Source organism: Microtus ochrogaster, linkage group LG2 (genome assembly GCF_000317375.1).
Source record: "Microtus ochrogaster isolate Prairie Vole_2 linkage group LG2, MicOch1.0, whole genome shotgun sequence".
Taxonomy (NCBI): Eukaryota; Metazoa; Chordata; class Mammalia; order Rodentia; family Cricetidae; genus Microtus; species Microtus ochrogaster.
Genome location: NC_022028.1, coordinates 34,907,145 through 34,916,798, shown reverse-complemented (window position 1 = coordinate 34,916,798; position 9,654 = coordinate 34,907,145). Strand labels below are relative to the sequence as shown.

At 49.4% G+C, this 9,654-nt stretch overlaps 1 protein-coding gene across 1 annotated transcript in view; it reads left to right on the top strand.

Moving 5' to 3' along the window:
* The window catches only part of Tspan15 (tetraspanin 15), a 42,417-nt gene that overhangs the window by 1,131 nt on the left and 31,632 nt on the right, over positions 1–9,654 (top strand). The window lies entirely within an intron of this gene.

Below are 9,654 nucleotides of genomic sequence, written 5' to 3'. Positions count from 1 at the left end.
GGAGCCTGTCCTGGAACTAGCTCTTGTAGACCAGGCTGGTCTCGAACTCACAGAGATCCGCCTGCCTCTGCCTCCCAAGTGCTGGGATTAAAGGTGTGCACCACCACCGCCCGGCTTTGTTGTTGTTTTGAGACAGGGTCTCTCTATATACCTACCTCTGTCACTCAAGTGCAGGGCTTAAAGTCATGTGCAACCACACGTAACCGCTGTTATTGTTGCTGTTGTCTTACTGTAGCTCAGTCTGGCTGGTAGTGATGGTGGTAGTGGTGTGTGTGTGGGGGGGTGTGCGCTCGTGCGCGTGTGCACCCGTGCACTCTTTTTCTTTCTTTCTTTTTAGACAGGGTCTTAGGCATTTCTGGCTGGCCTAGAACTCACTATATAGTCCAGGATAATCTTGAATTCATAGTAATCCTCTTGCCTTAGCCTCCCACGTATTGGAATAACAATTGCAAGACACCATGTCTGGCACTATCAATATTATTATGAGCAAGGAATCTAGACATGAATGGTATAAGCAACCCCATGGGATTTTCTTTTTCTTTTGGATAGGGTCTCATGTTGTCTAGACTGGTCCCAAACTCTCTGTGTAGCTGACAATCACCTTGAATTCCTGATCCTCCTGTTTCTACCACACTGGGTACTGGGATCACAGGTGTATGCCACTACACCTGGCTTATTTAGGCACTTTAGAATAACCGGACCTTAGTCTAGACATGAGGATATCTGTCCAAAGGCTGGCTCTGCCTTCACCTTTAGAAAATAGGCCCCTGCCACCAGTGTATACTTAGGCTTGTTTGGAGATCCCAGAGGGTCCCCTGAAAATAAGTTCCTCCTCTGTCTTTCTTCTCCCCCTCTTCCTCAGCTTCCCATCACATCTCTTCTGTCAGCAGGAGCTGCTGGGTCGGCCATCAAGGCTGACTTTGAATGGAACCCCTTTGTGAGGCCACCCTGCTCCAGCCAACAGATCTCGATTCTGGTCCTGCTACATCTCTGACTCACTGGCGTATCATAGGCAAATGATATCTCTGTTTTGGGTCTCAGAACTGTTCATTCTAGTCTGTGGCTAGCTTCCAGCCGAGTTCTCTGACTCCAGGTACCCTGAAAGAAAGATAAGCAGCATCGCTAGGGCCCCAAGGGTGGAGGGTAGAGTGGAGATGGAGACATGGAATCTAAGTTGCAGGGAGGTTGAAGGTGGGGGTAGATGATTCGAATTAGAATTCCGTGATTCTCACCCCAAGTTGCATGAGAATTAAGTCTGTGGTTTCCAACACTACTGATCCTCATGCCGGGGCACGAGTGTTCATTACACTCGTACCTCGGCTCCTCCCACCACCCAGTGTGCAGTCAGGGCTGAAAACAGCCAGCGCTGGAGAACACGGTGGTTCCTCTCAGTCTTCCCTGCCTATAAATCAGATAAAAGGAAAGACTGCGGTAAAGGGTGGGAAGGCGGGGGTCCCAGTCCCTCTTCCTCCTCCTCTTCAGTGTGTGAGCCCTGGCCCAGTCTCATCATGCCTTCCTTCTCGTCATTTGTAATATAAAAATGTGTTACACCTGCCTTGCACCTTATAGCATCCCTTTTAGGGCTAGCCATGAGGGAGTGAACGAGGAAAGGGCTATGTGAAGAGAAACTGTGGTGGACTTCACAACGCTCAGGAAGGCGTGAGGCCAGAAGATCCCAAGTTCAAAGCCCACTGAAGCCTCAGAGCGAGTTTAAGGGCAGCCTGGGCAACTTAGTGAGACTGTCTGAAAATAAAACGTGAGAAAAGGACTGGGGGTGTGGCTCAGTGGTAGGGAATCTGCCTAGCACGTGGAAGGCTCTGGGTTCAATCCCCAGCACTACAGAAACACCCCCTCCCCTCCCGAAACCTCACCAAAACCGAAGGTAGACACATGAAAGGTAGTTACATGAAAGCAAATGAACCTGCAAGGTCAGAGTCATTGCCCCTTGCAGCCCCCGTAGACACCCGCATGGGTTCTTGCTTTGCTTTTCTTGAGGTTGAAGAGGACCCAGAACTTGGAACTTTTCCTCTTTAGCCAACTGAGCTTGCTGTACTCCCATCCCTGGCAATATTTCTACTTAAAAATATCTCCCTACCCAAGCCAAGAGCTCAGCTGCGGGGCAAGGCTGCTGGCTGGGGTGGCTCCAGGTGCCAGAATGTGACTGCAGGGTGGTGGTGACTGCAGGTTAAGTAATTTGTCCGGATTGAGTTTACTGCTAATTGGAAAGCATTTATGGAAAAACCCATTATCTTGATGATGCCATCTCCTGCCTCACCCCTGGCAAGAGGATGAGTGGGGGCAAGGGTTACTCACTTTATAAACCAGAAGTGTAAGTGCTTGCATCTCTGTCTATAAAGAGGGAGGCGGTGGTGATGCGTGGCTTTAATCCCAGGACTCAGGAGGTAGAAGTTGATGGACCTCTGTGATTGTGAGGCCAGCCTTCTCTACAGAGCGACTTCCAAGACAGCCAGAGCTGTTACACAGAGAAACCCAGTCTCAAAACAAACTAACGAAAAAAAAAAAACCCAAAAAAACAAACAAGCAAAAAACCAAACAAAAGCAAGGTGCCTGATCCCTAAGTTCTTTTCAAAATAGGACTTATTTATTTTGTGAATAATTGTCTTATCTACATGGAGTTTTGTGTACTACATGTGTGCCTGGTGCCCACAGAAGCCAGAAGAGCATGTCAGATGCCCGTAATTAGAGTTACAGATGGTTATGAGCTGCCAGGTGGACTCTGGGAATCAAACCCAGGACCTCTGGAAAAGCAGTCAGTGTTCTTATGAGCCATCTCTCAAGCCCCTGAACATGAATCCTTAATCTTCCTGTCTTTACCTTGAAAATCCTGGGATTGCAGGCATAAATCACCATGCCCAGCTTGTAAATGCTTGTCTATAAAAATGATCATTGACAGAAAATACATGCAACCATGCACTGATTAAAAGTAAAAAGGGAGGGTGTCATAGGGTTCTCATTGCTGTGGTGGGGGACACTGTGGCCACAGCAACTCTTACAAAGAAAACATTTAATTGAGGTGACTCGCTAACAGTTTTAGAGGTTCAGTCCATTATCATCATGAAAGGGAGCATGGCGGTGAGTAGGCAGATGTGGTACTGGAGCTGAGAGTCCTACATCGTACCGGCAACAGGAAACAGACTGAGACACTGGGCAGCATCCTGAGCATAGGAAACCTCAAATCCTGCCCCACAGTGACACACGTCCTCCAATAAGGCCTTACCCACTCCAACAAAGACACACCTCCTAATAGTGCCACTCCCTATGAGATTATGAGGGACAGTTCCATTCAAACTATCACAGAGGGTCAGGGAGATGGCTCAGCCTGACATCCTGAGTTTGGTCTCTGGAGCTCACTTAAAGGTAGAAGGAGAAAACTGTCTCCACAGAGTTGTTCCTTAGCCTCACATATGCCCCGTGGTCCGGGCACCCACACAAATAGAAGAGGAGTGGGGGGTTTTAGTCTTAAAAATAAAAAATGAAGCAGCTGACCAGTGGCAGCCAGCTGTCCCCTCCTGGTTTGTCTTAAACAGAGGAGACCTCTGCTACAAGTTTATAGTAATTTTTCTTTCCTGAGGTATCCGAGGCAAAGGGTAACCTGGGCACAAATATGCATATGCAGAGTATAATATTTATTTATATATGTATACACACATTATATATGTATACGTCTCACACCGCATAGAGAACTGGGGCGGGGGTGCCTCCTCACCTTTTTTTTTTTTTTGGTTTTTCGAGACAGGGTTTCTCTGTGGCTTTGGAGCCTGTCCTGGAACTAGCTCTGTAGACCAGGCTGGTCTCGAACTCACAGAGATCCGCCTGCCTCTGCCTCCCGAGTGCTGGGATTAAAGGCGTGCGCCACCACCGCCTGGCTCCCTCCTCACCTTTTTATTTAATGCTTTCATTTTTTTTTTTTTGGCGGGGAGGAAGATCTCAGCTATCCCAGATTGGCATGGGATTCACAAAGTACCGGAGGATGACTTTGAACTTCTTCCTGATCCTCCTGGGTGTTAGAATTACAGGTGTGCACCACCACACCCAGCTTATATGATGCTAACAATTGAAGCCAGGGCTTTGCATGTGCTAGGCAAACACTGCCGACCGAACCAAATCACCAGGACTTTGCTCAAAGTAAGATCTTTGTAAATTTCAGTTAACTGCCACGGTCCGCCTCTGTCTTATTTTTTATCATGTGTGTTGTGGTGTGTGTGGTTAGGCATTGTAGGCACCCCATCTTGCATTTTCGAGGTCAGAGGGCAACTTTATGGAGTTGGTTCTTTCCTTCTACCTTTCCTGGGGCTCCAACTCAGGTTGTTGAAGTTGTGAAGCAAGAGATTTTACCCACTGAACCATCTCATGAGACCAAAGCAGGGGAATTCTGTGGTTGTTTCCAGTCTGTTGTTGCTGTGGGTAATACGGGGGTAACTGTATTTAAGTTTGCATATGTGTGTGTATGGTAATTTTCGACTCTGTATTTAAGTTTGAATATGTTTGTATATGGGGTAATTTTCAGGAGAATTGCTGGGGTGAAGGGCATGTGGATGCATGTCTCAGTACGGAAATATATACACATGTGTGCTTCCATTCTTTTATAAAAGCTAGCTGTGTGCCTGTAGTCAATGCTTTCCCAGTAAGAAAGGACAGCTGAAGCCAGGACTCCCCTCCTGCCCTCTTCAGTCACCACACCTTATACTGCTGCAGTCATTTCTAGAACTTAGCGAGAGTCTTGGAGAGCAGCAATGCTGATCTGGCTTGGGCACTGGCAGATTTCCTCCTTCTCTTCGCCCTTCCCTCTTGCATTCTGCCATCGAACTAGACCTGCAGCCCTTCAATTCTGATGCTATTAAATCGCCCTGTGTAGAAACAATGTTAATTATAATGTTATTTACTTATATTTTTTTCCTCTTTGTATTTTCTTGAGACAGGGCTATATTCTGTAGCCCAGACTACCCTTGAACTCAGGACAATCTTTGGGCCTCTCATCCCCTCTGAGTGCTAGTATTATAGACATGTATCACCATGCCTAGCTTAAACTGACTTACTAACTAATTAATTTAGAGACAGGGTCTCACTGTGTAGTCCTTGATGGCCTGGCTGAAGACTAGACTGGCCTTGAACTCGCAGATTCTCCTACCTCTCCCTCCTCCCAAGTGCCAGGATTAAGATGTGTGCCACAGCACTCAGCCCAATTTTATTTATGTCTCGAGATAGGATCCTATGTAGTAGTCCAGATTGGTTTTGCTGTAGTCCCAGCTGACCCTGAAGTTGCTCTGAATCTTAAACTCTGGATCCTCCTGCCTCCACTACCAGAGTGCTGGTGTCACAGGCACGCACCACCTCATCAGCCTTCGATTTATTTTAAAAGAAAACGTTTCAGTGACTACTACCTGTGGGAAACCAGTACCCCATTACAAAGGCAGACAGCAATAAAGGCACATAGTTCAGGGAAACGGGGGACAAGGTTACAGCATCCTGGCTTGATGTGGTGGTGGCTATTGAGGGTCAGGACCTCCATGCTCCCTCTGTGATCAAAGGCAAGTTCAAAAGTGCCTGCAGTCTGAGGGCACATGTGCTAAACATAAGATCCTAAGCCACCTATCCTGGTGCCCCTGGCTCACAATGAGGGTGCTTCTTGAACAGGTGTGTTCAGAATCACCCCTGAGCTCCCAGGAATCTCCTCGCCATCTCCCCAAGCTGTCACCATGAGTCTCATCCAGAGGCACCCAGAGGCTCCTGTTCCATATGAAGGGTGAATTATTGTAACACGTGTGCCCTGAGACCAAAGGGGCCACACCTCTAATTTTAGCTTTGCCCATAATGTCCTGAAGATCCTTTTACACACTGCCTTTTCTTTCTGGGCTTCGGGCTCTGGGAGGTCACAGGTGTGGCTTTGCACGCTGGGTTAGGGCTGAGCGCGCAGGAGGAGGAGGAGAGCCTAGAGCTAGAGAGTGAGGGAGTTTCACCTGTGCCCCCAAGGCCAGGATCGGACTGGGGCTAGAGCTGAGCCTGGCAGCTGTGTGTGGAACCCTGCTGTTGGTCAGCTTTCGAGGTTTTGAACTTGAAGTGGGCTACGTCACTGGCTGTCTAGAAAGCCAAGCCTGTTGGGTTTCCACTGGGGTCAGGGAGTTTGTGTGGTGTCGCTGAGGAATCAGGAAGAGAAGAACGCACTGTGGTGGCGGCGAATGGAGAGGACAGGTCGCAAGCATCATGAGTGCTGGAGGAAATAGGAACAAATTGCCTTCTTTAAGGATGGGCCAGTCTGCCAAGGCATGCCTCTGATTCTTTTTTTGGTTTTAAAAGTTTATGTAGTTGTTTATGGTGTGTGTGTGTGTGTGTGTGTGTGTGTACCTGCGTGAGTTATGCACATGGCCCCAGAGTGTTAGACTCGTTGAAATTAGAATTCCAGGCAGTTGTGAATTGTCCAATATGGGTGCTGGGAACAACCTGGGAGCAGCAAATACTCTTAACCACTGAGCCGTCTTTCCAGCCCCCTTCCTTTCCCTTTTTTTTTTTTTAATTGAACCTTTTTTTTTCTTGACAAGGTCTCATATAGTTCAGGTTTCAAAGTCCTAATGTAGCTGAGGGTGGCCTTGAACTTCTGATCCTCCTGCCTCCACTTCATAAGTACTCACATTACAAGCATGCACCCCCATGCCCAGTTTTCTATGTGGTGCTTGGGATTGAGTCCAGGGAGAGGGCCTTGTGCACACCCAGTAAAAGTTTTATCACTCAAACTGGATCCCCACTCTACAGCATTTGGATTCTTTTGCTTTGCCGTCATTGAGCGTGAACTCTGCACCCGGCTACACCTCTGCAGATTTCCCTGGGCTCCTGTTGCTTTATCTGCAAAGTGGATATTAGAACAGAGCACGCCCAGAGCGGCCGAGAGTAAGTGGACTGATATGTAAACGAGCAGGGAGCCGGGCCTGGCACCGCAAACACTCCACTCCTTATACACACAGGGCACTGCCTCACACTCCTGCCCAGCATGCTCCTCCTTCCTGCGCCCGCCAGGTGCTTGACAGCCACCCTGGGAGAACAAGAAGGATCCAGAAGAAATCAGAGCCTGGAGTGAAGGGGGGGGGGGCTGCTTCAGAACGCTCTGCCAGACCAAGGAATAGGTGCCCGCCCACCACCTTCATGCCCTCCATGCCCTCCCCGCCCTCCCGGTTCCTGTAGCTCACGTCTCCAGGGTAAGAGTGGGAGGTGGCCTCTCGGGAAGGAGTCACCCTCCTCCCACTGTGATGTCGGTGAAGTCAGACTGAAAGCAAAGTGGTTTCTGACAGGTTTTCATTGCTGTCTGAGACAGTATATCTAGCCCAGGCTTGTCTGGGAGTCTCTATGTAGCCCAGGCTGGTCTGGGAGTCTCTATGTATCTGGAGCTCCCGGGGATATCCTTGCCTCAGCCTGCAGAGTGCTTCCGGTGTGCACTTCCAGTCTCTTGCAGGTTTTTATCGTGAAAAGAGCTCTGTTTTTGAGAAAATCATACCTGATTTTTTTTTTTAAATCAAGCAATTTAGAAACACATGGTGAAGACAACAGTTTACCTTTGACCTCTGTCATGTTATCAATTAGTATCTGTCTAGACATCTTGTACATAAGTAGATATTTTACTTCCTTAATTTTTTTTTCTTCCTGGTTCTTTGGGCAGGGCCAGTTTCACGGTCCAGGAAGGTGCTTAGTGAACATAGTGAAACCCCAGCAGGAAGCCAGTGGCCTTCACCTTGGAGAAGCGCGCTATGCTTAGTGGGTAGTGGGGGGGGGATGGCCCACAGCCTGGGGGCCTGGGTCTCCCTCAGCAGGAGTCAGGGTGAGGCAGGATTTTTCGCCCTCCAGCCCCCCCCCAGTTGCACAAAAGAGCAGCAAAGGCTCCGGGATTCTACACAAGACCCCTCTCCTTCCTGCAGAGGAGTGGCTACCTCAACCTGCAGGACCCGACCTAGCACCTGTGACTTTTGGTTCTGAAGAAGCAGGCAGAGCCAGCCACTGGTTCCCTGTCTTCTCTGTAGGTGACTCACAGGGACACCCAGGGGTGGAGCTCAAAGGAAACCAGATAAGGGACTGGTCTTGACATTCCTGTGCCAGCTTGCTCCACCTGAGGCAGAGTTATTTTCCTGGTGAGCTAGGTCACAGGGCATCGGGAAGAAGCTTTCCCAGAGGGAACTTTGGACTCCTGCTGGTTTGGGATGACACCTTGGTTGGGGGAAGGAGACTCTAGGCTAGACCAGCTGTTCCTTCTAGGGGTAAGTCAGAGTGGTACAGCAATTCATTCTGTCAACAACTAATTGACACCTCTTATATGCCAGGCACTGATAGTCCAAGAAACAACTGACCAAGAAAGACTTCGGACAGACCCTAAGTGGATATACTTACTGGGCCAGGGGGTGGGAATTGGGGAGTCAGTGGGAAGGGCTAACAGTCCCACTTTAGATGGTGTGATCAGGGAGGGTCTTAGCCAGGATCTGCTGTTTCAGCCAAGACTGCAAGTGACTAGGGCATCCCAGGCAGACAGGGTGATAGTGCAAATGTCACCCAAGGCAGGCAGGCCAAGGCCACCGCTGGTGCAGAAGGAGCCTAGAAGAAGCCAGAGTGGGTCAAGAGGGCGACAGGGACATGACTGTATATGGAGTTTAGGGTCAGAGTCACTGAGAGGAGAGGATTCTTTGTCAGGATGGGTGGCAGGGGCATCCAGGGAGACTTAGGTCAAGGTCAGCTTTTCTGTGTGACCTGGGAACCACCCCCGCTGTGGCCCCTCATCCATGACAGGCCTCAGGGCTTTGAGATTTGAGAGGCTCCTGTAAAATGAAGGCTTCAAGAGCATCAGGAATGCTCACGCCCTTTGTCTAGCTCAGAGAGAGCTGGGGGAGGATCTGTGGAGTCGGTTGTGTTGGAGAAGGTGGCTTTCTGTTTTCTAGAACAGGTGGTGTGGGTGTGGCCTCTAGCTGAGAGGTCCAGCCTGACAGGGGTTACGGGCTATAGGAGACTGGCCAGTCCTGCGTGTATTACTTACCTTCTTGCTGGGTCAAACCATCCAACAAAAGCAATTTTTATAGACGCAAAGGAGTTCTAGGGTGTAGCCCATCTTGGCAGGTGCTGAAGGCAGTGGGTCACATGACAGCCGCAGCCAGGAAGGAGGAGAGCAATGGATGCTGGTGCTCAGCTCTCTCTCTCCATTTCACTCAGCCTTGGGCTCAGCGAACGGGATGCTGTTGCCCATATTAGTTAGATGGGTCCCACCTCAGTTAAGTCAGTCTAGAAACTTCCTCACAGACACTACTGGAGGTTTGTCTCCTAGGTGATTCTAGACCTGGCACATTGAGAGTCAGTGTTAGCTATCTCACTGCCCCTTAGTCCCTGGGCCTTGCCGTGTGCCAGCAGGGACAGCGGGTCACACAAGGGGCATGTGAGTCAGGCTGTGTGAAGAATACTCCGCCAGGCTCTGATAGCTGGTCCTGGAACCTAGAGAAATGGGCGTGGTGTTTCTGGGGGTCCAGGACAGGGTCAGCACAGACCTGGAGTGTCAGACAGGTAGCTGTCAACATGGTACACTGTTGTGGGGTATTCGTACACTGTGTGAAGGTGTATTGCTGTGATTGGTGTAATGAAAAGCTGGCCAGCCAATAGCTAGGCAGGATGTAC